Here is a 13,039-nt window from a genome sequence, read left to right as displayed (position 1 = left end):
CCCTCATTCCTGATACTTAAACCCAAGATAACCCAAATCAATAATAAACAGACTAAAACCCAAATCTATCACCAACAAAGAGGCTAATCTCCAGTCAATCAAGATTGTCGTGTAAAGAGACGACGACATCTCCTCCACCGTGTTTATCATGGTGGGTTTGTTTGAACTCAATATCGTTGTGCAAAGTTATGGAAGATATAGGGTTCGTTTTGTTGGCGGGTAGTGAGTTTGAGGAATCCACTCTGAAATCTGTAAATAGATGACATCTCCTTCCGATTGTAAAATCAGTTCTCAATCAAAACTCCATTTCCACTTCTCTCCCAGTTCTATCTATTAGAAAATGTAGATAGAATGGTGAACCGATTGAATTTTCTTAATTTCCTAGAATTGAGAGTGAAAGGGGGTAGGGGAGATCGAGATCAAGATCAAAGTTTCGGTAAGCTTGATAATCAGAATTTTTGTCTGATTGTCTTCACATCAAACTCACTCCCAAACACATACTTGAGTCGCAGGTTTTGAGTGTATCCTATGATTTTGAGAAATTTGGTTCTATTTTTTGATGTAGAATCGATTTTCCTGGTGGGTTCATCCCGATGACATGATTTTGTATTGTGTGACTTAATCTATGTTGGTTGAATCGAGTGTTTGAGAAGGGATAAATCAAATTTATGATGCTAGGAATGATTATTAGTAAATGAAATTCGAAGACAAGAGCAAAAAATGAAGAAAATAATATCTCATCCATATCCTTTCAAGTCTTTCATGTAGAAAGATCAAAAACTACATTATATACTCACTTAGATAGATACTTTAAAAAAAGTTTGATTAGGTCGGATATAGGAAAAGGGAAATCTTGCTTTTTTTGGAAAAAAAGCGGGGAATGAGGATTTCCTTGATACGGTCCCCACATAACCAATTTACGCCTTTGAGCGCGCATAGATCCTTTGATTACGGATCGACGAAAATCTGGTTCTTCCAAATAACTTATAAAACCCAAATCTTTATTATTAAATTTTTTATCAATATTAGAATTATCAATATTAGAATTAGAATTATTTAAATTAGACTGTTTCAAAGTTTCTAAAGTTCGTGTCGAACAATTTAAAAAATCTATATGTTTATATTTTCTTGTTCGAAGCTGGTGTCCCAGCCCTCGTATTATGCATTGTTCTTTTCGTCGTTTTTTAAAATGTTGGTGTAACTCGTTTATTAATTTCTGCCGATGGATTCGATAACGATGATGTGGACTCCCATGTTTTCACTTTATTCAGCACTTTTTCGATTCTGTAGGTGCTTGGATGTGATCTGCATAGTAAAGTAATGGAACGGAAATCTTTCCTGGATGTTGGTTTTGGAGAAAACCCCATTTGATTATTTGGTCGTAGTCTTTCTTGAAATACAATTTTCTGTGATACCAACTAGCAGCCTTACTCTTTGGAATTTATACGAAGCTAAAACCCCCTTAATGATTGGATGAAAGCACTCGATCCCATATCATGAACTTGATTGGAAAATACTTTAGGTGCATCAAAATGTGGGACAACGTGACGTGGAGCCATTTCTATCTCTCGGTTTTTATCCCCTAGCAATTTCTCGGTGATACGTGGCAACCCACAATTTCTTTGGTTTGAATCAGGAGCCACGCGCATGATGTCTGTGAGATGAGACAGTTTAATGCATCTTGGGAAAATGCGAAATTTGGATATCGAGAGCTAATTAATTGAATGAAGCACTTTTCAGACCTCGAATAGAAACAAGAACGTGATTGTTTTCAATGAGCATAGAATGGAAAGTATGGGCCTCTATCAACTTTGCATATTCTAGAGATTCCCAAAACTCTACGCACCATGTTTACCGGAAGGGGTTACGTGGACTGACGATGAGAATCCACGAAGTGGTGTTCCAGCTATGGTTTTGTTCCCATGCACACCTGTATTACGTTACTAAGATCCATATTCTCACTTGCCTTTCTTAGTTTGTGGCGTGTGGTGATGTTTCGGAACTCCTTAATTATAAACCTGAAGGAATATCCGAATATAAATGTGAGTATGTGACAGAGGCCAACAGTGAACCAACGAACAACATATTAGGCATTCTATTTATTTCTAACTCTAACTTTTTGTAAAATTACGAAAACTTATAAATTGAAAAATTTTAATCAAAATATTAAAAATGAAGAAAATTTATTTCAATTCTAACCTAAGGATATATATGACAAACAACGTAAATTTTAACTTTAGTTCAGCCTTTAGAGAGAAATAAATTTACATGTTTCAATTTGGACGAGTCTTAGTAAGACATGTGCGCATGGTAAAAATGAGGATAATTATGTAGTAGACACTTGCTTACTATCAAATTTATTGTTTGGTGGATAATTAACAAAAAAATTATTGTCCCAAAAAAACTCTAATTTCATAGATATGAAATTGGTGATCTTTACCTATCAAATTTATTGTTCGGTGGATAATCAACAAAAAATGATAATATATATGACTTTGATGTGGATCTTGAAAGTTATAAAGTTATGTTGTTCACCAATACAAGGTATGTTTAGAACACGATTCCATTATATTTTTTAGATTCTTATTAAGAATTGATTAAATTGTATAGAATTGACAAGCCATGAATTGTTTTATGAAATAATTGATTAAATATTCGTAGTTCGTCGTACGCGTTGTGCTCACGACGTACACGGCCGTTCATCGGTACGCGCAGCAAACCACTAGGTATGCCTAGTGTACTGGGCTGCATACCACCTTAAGCCATTTAGTGCTTAATCCATTCAGCCAAGGGGTCTAACTTTCAGATCTCGTCCATTTTAGGGTTCTAATACATAAAGTTGACAACTTTAACCCTTAGCAATACTCATAAAAAAGGAATCAAACTCTTGCATGGACCCATAGCAACTATCAAGATGATATTTTTATGCATCTAAAACAACAAAGGGACCAAGATCTAACACCTCCAACTCCTTCAGTTGCCCAAACTTACAAAGAGTACCCATGGGACCAAATAAAACTCATAAACAAGCATCTAACTCAAACTATCAAAATGAATCATCAAGATAAGAGCTTTATAACTTCTCAAGCTCCCAAAGTGGATGAAGACTCTGGATCTAGAAATAGATGACAACTTTAACCCTTAGCATGACTTAATGGAAACCAACATCCATTTTTGTCCAACAATACTCATAAAAAGGAATCAAACTCTTGCATGGACCCATAGCAACTACCTAGATGATATTTTTATGCATCTAAAACAACAAAGGGACTAAGATCTAACACCTCTAACTCCTTAAGTTGCCCAAACTCACAAAGAGTACCCATGGGACCAAATAAAACTCATAAACAAGCATCTACCTCAAACTATCAAAATGAATCGTCAAGATAAGAGCTTTATAACTTCTCAAGCTCCCAAAGTGGATGAAGACTCTGGATCTAGAAGCTCAACCTCAACCACGTTTGGTCACCAAGTTTCTCCTTCTTGAATACACACCAAAATGCCACAAAAACAACTTCTAATGCTCCAAATGCTCAAAGGGTGAACTAGGGTTTCAATGGGATGTAAAGAACAGTGGATGCTGATGAGGGCAAGTGTCCAAATGCCATAATGATGATTAAATAGTGTGCAAACCCTAAAAATTAGGGATTGACCCTGGCAGTACGCCCCGCGTACACCACGTACGCCAGCGTACATGCTTAAGTTCCCTGAATCTATAGGCTCATGTATGTTAAGCGTTTCCAACGTACGTCCTATATATGAGGGACAATTTTCGCAAAAAAAAATTTTTAACTTAAACGGCCAAACGCGAACATAACTGAAATCGAATGTTACATCCCTGTAGCAAATTCTTAAGATGTCAAGACCTACAACTCATGATTCAATACCATGGACCAGTTCGAACAAAGTTCATCAACCAGTGAAAGCCAGGAATAAATGTTATTGTTCGTGATATACAAAAACCAAAAAAATCCTAAATTATCCCTTGTTACAAGCTTACACTGATGATTTCTTGAAGGCGTTTCCACGGTCGGTCTATAACGTGAGCTTCATCTTTGTCTTGAGCTTTCTAGACAAGCTATGTTAATCGCGATCTTCCCAGATTGGCCCCCGAGTTTGCAATCGGCTCCTTGTTCTTGTCGACACATATGACCGAAATCTTATGCTCTGGCCTGAAAACTAACGATTGCAATATTATCATCACTAGAACGGCGGCAACTACACGATGCCCAAAAACACAATCACTATTGTTTTTGTTTTGGAGAGCTTAATCACAAACCAGAGCCATCGTTGTAGGCTCTGAAACCCTAATTCTGAGTCGGCTTGATGTTGAAGAAAACAAATCCTAAATAAGAAGCTTCAATAAATTGAGAACCCTAAATTGGAATCGGAGTATGCTCTGGTGAGGATGGAGAAGAAGCTCCACAAATTTAAGGCGATACAAAATGATTGTTAATCACCTATGTAATGGATTTCAGTTTTCAAACATTCTCCGGTTTTTTAATTCTAGGAAGAACACGGCCATTGCCATGGAAAGAAAAATAGAGCTGAGGGTAAACAAGTGAGGAAGAAAACGTTGGAAAAGATGAACTGGGCGTGCTTCGTACATGAGAGAGAGAGAATGAGAGCCCTATTTTTATTTAATATATAAAACACTTATATAACAAAATATAGAAATAAATCTAATAAGGGATATTTAGTCATTTCAATTTTATGAGGGACCAAATCTACATACAAACATGGTCAAAAGGACCATGAAACCAACAAAAGTCGAGGTTCGACTAAACCTTCGAAAAATACATACCACATGGACCATTTTTTCATTTTTTTCTTATTGTTATTAGATAAAATTGCAAAAATGGTCCCTGTGGTATGCATTTTTTTGGGGTTTTAGTCCAAACCCCAACTTTTTTGGTTTCGTGATCCTTTTGACAATGTTTGCTTACGATTTTGGTCCATCGAAAAACTAAAAAGACTAAAATGCCCTTGTGATATACTTTTTATGTTTTTTCTTTTAATTGAAAGGAAAAAATAATTAATTAGTTTGGCTCGCGCTCTCTCTCTCTCTCTCTCTTTCTCTCTCTCTCCTTGAAATCGTAACCCTCATTCCTGATACTTAAACACAAGATAACCCAAATCAATAATAAACAGACTAAAACCCAAATCTATCACCAACAAAGAGGCTAATCTCCAGTCAATCAAGATTGTCGTGTAAAGAGACGACGACATCTCCTCCACCGTGTTTATCATGGTGGGTTTGTTTGAACTCAATATCGTTGTGCAAAGTTATGGAAGATATAGGGTTCGTTTTGTTGGCAGGTAGTGAGTTTGAGGAATCCACTCTGAAATCTGTAAATAGATGACATCTCCTTCCGATTGTAAAATCAGTTCTCAATCAAAACTCCATTTCCACTTCTCTCCCAGTTCTATCTATTAGAAAATGTAGATAGAATGGTGAACCGATTGAATTTTCTTAATTTCCTAGAATTGAGAGTGAAAGGGGGTAGGGGAGATCGAGATCAAGATCAAAGTTTCGGTAAGCTTGATAATCAGAATTTTTGTCTGATTGTCTTCACATCAAACTCACTCCCAAACACATACTTGAGTCGCAGGTTTTGAGTGTATCCTATGATTTTGAGAAATTTGGTTCTATTTTTTGATGTAGAATCGATTTTCCTGGTGGGTTCATCCCGATGACATGATTTTGTATTGTGTGACTTAATCTATGTTGGTTGAATCGAGTGTTTGAGAAGGGATAAATCAAATTTATGATGCTAGGAATGATTATTAGTAAATGAAATTCGAAGACAAGAGCAAAAAATGAAGAAAATAATATCTCATCCATATCCTTTCAAGTCTTTCATGTAGAAATATCAAAAACTACATTATATACTCACTTAGATAGATACTTTAAAAAAAGTTTGATTAGGTCGGATATAGGAAAAGGGAAATCTTGCTTTTTTTGGAAAAAAAGCGGGGAATGAGGATTTCCTTGATACGGTCCCCACATAACCAATTTACGCCTTTGAGCGCGCATAGATCCTTTGATTACGGATCGACGAAAATCTGGTTCTTCCAAATAACTTATAAAACCCAAATCTTTATTATTAAATTTTTTATCAACATTAGAATTATCAATATTAGAATTAGAATTATTTAAATTAGACTGTTTCAAAGTTTCTAAAGTTCGTGTCGAACAATTTAAAAAATCTATATGTTTATATTTTCTTGTTCGAAGCTGGTGTCCCAGCCCTCGTATTATGCCTTGTTCTTTTCGTCGTTTTTTAAAATGTTGGTGTAACTCGTTTATTAATTTCTGCCGATGGATTCGATAACGATGATGTGGACTCCCATGTTTTCACTTTATTCAGCACTTTTTCGATTCTGTAGGTGCTTGGATGTGATCTGCATAGTAAAGTAATGGAACGGAAATCTTTCCTGGATGTTGGTTTTGGAGAAAACCCCATTTGATTATTTGGTCGTAGTCTTTCTTGAAATACAATTTTCTGTGATACCAACTAGCAGCCTTACTCTTTGGAATTTATACGAAGCTAAAACCCCCTTAATGATTGGATGAAAGCACTCGATCCCATATCATGAACTTGATTGGAAAATACTTTAGGTGCATCAAAATGTGGGACAACGTGACGTGGAGCCATTTCTATCTCTCGGTTTTTATCCCCTAGCAATTTCTCGGTGATACGTGGCAACCCACAATTTCTTTGGTTTGAATCAGGAGCCACGCGCATGATGTCTGTGAGATGAGACAGTTTAATGCATCTTGGGAAAATGCGAAATTTGGATATCCATGTGAGAGCTAATTAATTGAATGAAGCACTTTTCAGACCTCGAATAGAAACAAGAACGTGATTGTTTTCAATGAGCATAGAATGGAAAGTATGGGCCTCTATCAACTTTGCATATTCTAGAGATTCCCAAAACTCTACGCACCATGTTTACCGGAAGGGGTTACGTGGACTGACGATGAGAATCCACGAAGTGGTGTTCCAGCTATGGTTTTGTTCCCATGCACACCTCTATTACGTTACTAAGATCCATATTCTCACTTGCCTTTCTTAGTTTGTGGCGTGTGGTGATGTTTCGGAACTCCTTAATTATAAACCTGAAGGAATATCCGAATATAAATGTGAGTATGTGACAGAGGCCAACAGTGAACCAACGAACAACATATTAGGCATTCTATTTATTTCTAACTCTAACTTTTTGTAAAATTACGAAAACTTATAAATTGAAAAATTTTAATCAAAATATTAAAAATGAAGAAAATTTATTTCAATTCTAACCTAAGGATATATATGACAAACAACGTAAATTTTAACTTTAGTTCAGCCTTTAGAGAGAAATAAATTTACATGTTTCAATTTGGACGAGTCTTAGTAAGACATGTGCGCATGGTAAAAATGAGGATAATTATGTAGTAGACACTTGCTTACTATCAAATTTATTGTTTGGTGGATAATTAACAAAAAAATTATTGTCCCAAAAAAACTCTAATTTCATAGATATGAAATTGGTGATCTTTACCTATCAAATTTATTGTTCGGTGGATAATCAACAAAAAATGATAATATATATGACTTTGATGTGGATCTTGAAAGTTATAAAGTTATGTTGTTCACCAATACAAGGTATGTTTAGAACACGATTCCATTATATTTTTTAGATTCTTATTAAGAATTGATTAAATTGTATAGAATTGACAAGCCATGAATTGTTTTATGAAATAATTGATTAAATATTCGTAGTTCGTCGTACGCGTTGTGCTCACGACGTACACGGCCGTTCATCGGTACGCACAGCAAACCACTAGGTATGCCTAGTGTACTGGGCTGCATACCACCTTAAGCCATTTAGTGCTTAATCCATTCAGCCAAGGGGTCTAACTTTCAGATCTCGTCCATTTTAGGGTTCTAATACATAAAGTTGACAACTTTAACCCTTAGCAATACTCATAAAAAAGGAATCAAACTCTTGCATGGACCCATAGCAACTATCAAGATGATATTTTTATGCATCTAAAACAACAAAGGGACCAAGATCTAACACCTCCAACTCCTTCAGTTGCCCAAACTTACAAAGAGTACCCATGGGACCAAATAAAACTCATAAACAAGCATCTAACTCAAACTATCAAAATGAATCAAGCAAGATAAGAGCTTTATAACTTCTCAAGCTCCCAAAGTGGATGAAGACTCTGGATCTAGAAATAGATGACAACTTTAACCCTTAGCATGACTTAATGGAAACCAACATCCATTTTTGTTCAACAATACTCATAAAAAGGAATCAAACTCTTGCATGGACCCATAGCAACTACCTAGATGATATTTTTATGCATCTAAAACAACAAAGGGACTAAGATCTAACACCTCTAACTCCTTAAGTTGCCCAAACTCACAAAGAGTACCCATGGGACCAAATAAAACTCATAAACAAGCATCTACCTCAAACTATCAAAATGAATCGTCAAGATAAGAGCTTTATAACTTCTCAAGCTCCCAAAGTGGATGAAGACTCTGGATCTAGAAGCTCAACCTCAACCACGTTTGGTCACCAAGTTTCTCCTTCTTGAATACACACCAAAATGCCACAAAAACAACTTCTAATGCTCCAAATGCTCAAAGGGTGAACTAGGGTTTCAATGGGATGTAAAGAACAGTGGATGCTGATGAGGGCAAGTGTCCAAATGCCATAATGATGATTAAATAGTGTGCAAACCCTAAAAATTAGGGATTGACCCTGGCAGTACGCCCCGCGTACACCACGTACGCCAGCGTACATGCTTAAGTTCCCTGAATCTATAGGCTCATGTATGTTAAGCGTTTCCAACGTACGTCCTATATACGAGGGACAATTTTCGCAAAAAAATTTTTTTAACTTAAACGGCCAAACGCGAACATAACTGAAATCGAATGTTACATCCCTGTAGCAAATTCTTAAGATGTCAAGACCTACAACTCATGATTCAATACCATGGACCAGTTCGAACAAAGTTCATCAACCAGTGAAAGCCAGGAATAAATGTTATTGTTTCGTGATATACAAAAACCAAAAAAATCCTAAATTATCCCTTGTTACAAGCTTACACTGATGATTTCTTGAAGGCGTTTCCACGGTCGGTCTATAACGTGAGCTTCATCTTTGTCTTGAGCTTTCTAGACAAGCTATGTTAATCGCGATCTTCCCAGATTGGCCCCCGAGTTTGCAATCGGCTCCTTGTTCTTGTCGACACATATGACCGAAATCTTATGCTCTGGCCTGAAAACTAACGATTGCAATATTATCATCACTAGAACGGCGGCAACTACACGATGCCCAAAAACACAATCACTATTGTTTTTGTTTTGGAGAGCTTAATCACAAACCAGAGCCATCGTTGTAGGCTCTGAAACCCTAATTCTGAGTCGGCTTGATGTTGAAGAAAACAAATCCTAAATAAGAAGCTTCAATAAATTGAGAACCCTAAATTGGAATCGGAGTATGCTCTGGTGAGGATGGAGAAGAAGCTCCACAAATTTAAGGCGATACAAAATGATTGTTAATCACCTATGTAATGGATTTCAGTTTTCAAACATTCTCCGGTTTTTTAATTCTAGGAAGAACACGGCCATTGCCATGGAAAGAAAAATAGAGCTGAGGGTAAACAAGTGAGGAAGAAAACGTTGGAAAAGATGAACTGGGCGTGCTTCGTACATGAGAGAGAGAGAGAGAGAGCCCTATTTTTATTTAATATATAAAACACTTATATAACAAAATATAGAAATAAATCTAATAAGGGATATTTAGTCATTTCAATTTTATGAGGGACCAAATCTACATACAAACATGGTCAAAAGGACCATGAAACCAACAAAAGTCGAGGTTCGACTAAACCTTCGAAAAATACATACCACATGGACCATTTTTTCATTTTTTTCTTATTGTTATTAGATAAAATTGCAAAAATGGTCCCTGTGGTATGCATTTTTTTGGGGTTTTAGTCCAAACCCCAACTTTTTTGGTTTCGTGATCCTTTTGACAATGTTTGCTTACGATTTTGGTCCATCGAAAAACTAAAAAGACTAAAATGCCCTTGTGATATACTTTTTATGTTTTTTCTTTTAATTGAAAGGAAAAAATAATTAATTAGTTTGGCTCGCGCTCTCTCTCTCTCTCTCTTTCTCTCTCTCTCCTTGAAATAGTAACCCTCATTCCTGATACTTAAACCCAAGATAACCCAAATCAATAATAAACAGACTAAAACCCAAATCTATCACCAACAAAGAGGCTAATCTCCAGTCAATCAAGATTGTCGTGTAAAGAGACGACGACATCTCCTCCACCGTGTTTATCATGGTGGGTTTGTTTGAACTCAATATCGTTGTGCAAAGTTATGGAAGATATAGGGTTCGTTTTGTTGGCGGGTAGTGAGTTTGAGGAATCCACTCTGAAATCTGTAAATAGATGACATCTCCTTCCGATTGTAAAATCAGTTCTCAATCAAAACTCCATTTCCACTTCTCTCCCAGTTCTATCTATTAGAAAATGTAGATAGAATGGTGAACCGATTGAATTTTCTTAATTTCCTAGAATTGAGAGTGAAAGGGGGTAGGGGAGATCGAGATCAAGATCAAAGTTTCGGTAAGCTTGATAATCAGAATTTTTGTCTGATTGTCTTCACCTCAAACTCACTCCCAAACACATACTTGAGTCGCAGGTTTTGAGTGTATCCTATGATTTTGAGAAATTTGGTTCTATTTTTTGATGTAGAATCGATTTTCCTGGTGGGTTCATCCCGATGACATGATTTTGTATTGTGTGACTTAATCTATGTTGGTTGAATCGAGTGTTTGAGAAGGGATAAATCAAATTTATGATGCTAGGAATGATTATTAGTAAATGAAATTCGAAGACAAGAGCAAAAAATGAAGAAAATAATATCTCATCCATATCCTTTCAAGTCTTTCATGTAGAAAGATCAAAAACTACATTATATACTCACTTAGATAGATACTTTAAAAAAAGTTTGATTAGGTCGGATATAGGAAAAGGGAAATCTTGCTTTTTTTGGAAAAAAAGCGGGGAATGAGGATTTCCTTGATACGGTCCCCACATAACCAATTTACGCCTTTGAGACGACGACATCTCCTCCACCGTGTTTATCATGGTGGGTTTGTTTGAACTCAATATCGTTGTGCAAAGTTATGGAAGATATAGGGTTCGTTTTGTTGGCGGGTAGTGAGTTTGAGGAATCCACTCTGAAATCTGTAAATAGATGACATCTCCTTCCGATTGTAAAATCAGTTCTCAATCAAAACTCCATTTCCACTTCTCTCCCAGTTCTATCTATTAGAAAATGTAGATAGAATGGTGAACCGATTGAATTTTCTTAATTTCCTAGAATTGAGAGTGAAAGGGGGTAGGGGAGATCGAGATCAAGATCAAAGTTTCGGTAAGCTTGATAATCAGAATTTTTGTCTGATTGTCTTCACATCAAACTCACTCCCAAACACATACTTGAGTCGCAGGTTTTGAGTGTATCCTATGATTTTGAGAAATTTGGTTCTATTTTTTGATGTAGAATCGATTTTCCTGGTGGGTTCATCCCGATGACATGATTTTGTATTGTGTGACTTAATCTATGTTGGTTGAATCGAGTGTTTGAGAAGGGATAAATCAAATTTATGATGCTAGGAATGATTATTAGTAAATGAAATTCGAAGACAAGAGCAAAAAATGAAGAAAATAATATCTCATCCATATCCTTTCAAGTCTTTCATGTAGAAATATCAAAAACTACATTATATACTCACTTAGATAGATACTTTAAAAAAAGTTTGATTAGGTCGGATATAGGAAAAGGGAAATCTTGCTTTTTTTGGAAAAAAAGCGGGGAATGAGGATTTCCTTGATACGGTCCCCACATAACCAATTTACGCCTTTGAGCGCGCATAGATCCTTTGATTACGGATCGACGAAAATCTGGTTCTTCCAAATAACTTATAAAACCCAAATCTTTATTATTAAATTTTTTATCAACATTAGAATTATCAATATTAGAATTAGAATTATTTAAATTAGACTGTTTCAAAGTTTCTAAAGTTCGTGTCGAACAATTTAAAAAATCTATATGTTTATATTTTCTTGTTCGAAGCTGGTGTCCCAGCCCTCGTATTATGCCTTGTTCTTTTCGTCGTTTTTTAAAATGTTGGTGTAACTCGTTTATTAATTTCTGCCGATGGATTCGATAACGATGATGTGGACTCCCATGTTTTCACTTTATTCAGCACTTTTTCGATTCTGTAGGTGCTTGGATGTGATCTGCATAGTAAAGTAATGGAACGGAAATCTTTCCTGGATGTTGGTTTTGGAGAAAACCCCATTTGATTATTTGGTCGTAGTCTTTCTTGAAATACAATTTTCTGTGATACCAACTAGCAGCCTTACTCTTTGGAATTTATACGAAGCTAAAACCCCCTTAATGATTGGATGAAAGCACTCGATCCCATATCATGAACTTGATTGGAAAATACTTTAGGTGCATCAAAATGTGGGACAACGTGACGTGGAGCCATTTCTATCTCTCGGTTTTTATCCCCTAGCAATTTCTCGGTGATACGTGGCAACCCACAATTTCTTTGGTTTGAATCAGGAGCCACGCGCATGATGTCTGTGAGATGAGACAGTTTAATGCATCTTGGGAAAATGCGAAATTTGGATATCCATGTGAGAGCTAATTAATTGAATGAAGCACTTTTCAGACCTCGAATAGAAACAAGAACGTGATTGTTTTCAATGAGCATAGAATGGAAAGTATGGGCCTCTATCAACTTTGCATATTCTAGAGATTCCCAAAACTCTACGCACCATGTTTACCGGAAGGGGTTACGTGGACTGACGATGAGAATCCACGAAGTGGTGTTCCAGCTATGGTTTTGTTCCCATGCACACCTCTATTACGTTACTAAGATCCATATTCTCACTTGCCTTTCTTAGTTTGTGGCGTGTGGTGATGTTTCGGAACTCCTTAATTATAAAC

Source organism: Lactuca virosa, chromosome 4 (assembly GCF_052849685.1).
Source record: "Lactuca virosa cultivar CGN04683 chromosome 4, Lactuca_virosa_CGN04683_v6, whole genome shotgun sequence".
Lineage (NCBI taxonomy): Eukaryota > Viridiplantae > Streptophyta > Magnoliopsida > Asterales > Asteraceae > Lactuca > Lactuca virosa.
The sequence above is the reverse complement of the archived record's forward strand: the minus strand, read 5'-3'. Positions refer to the sequence as shown.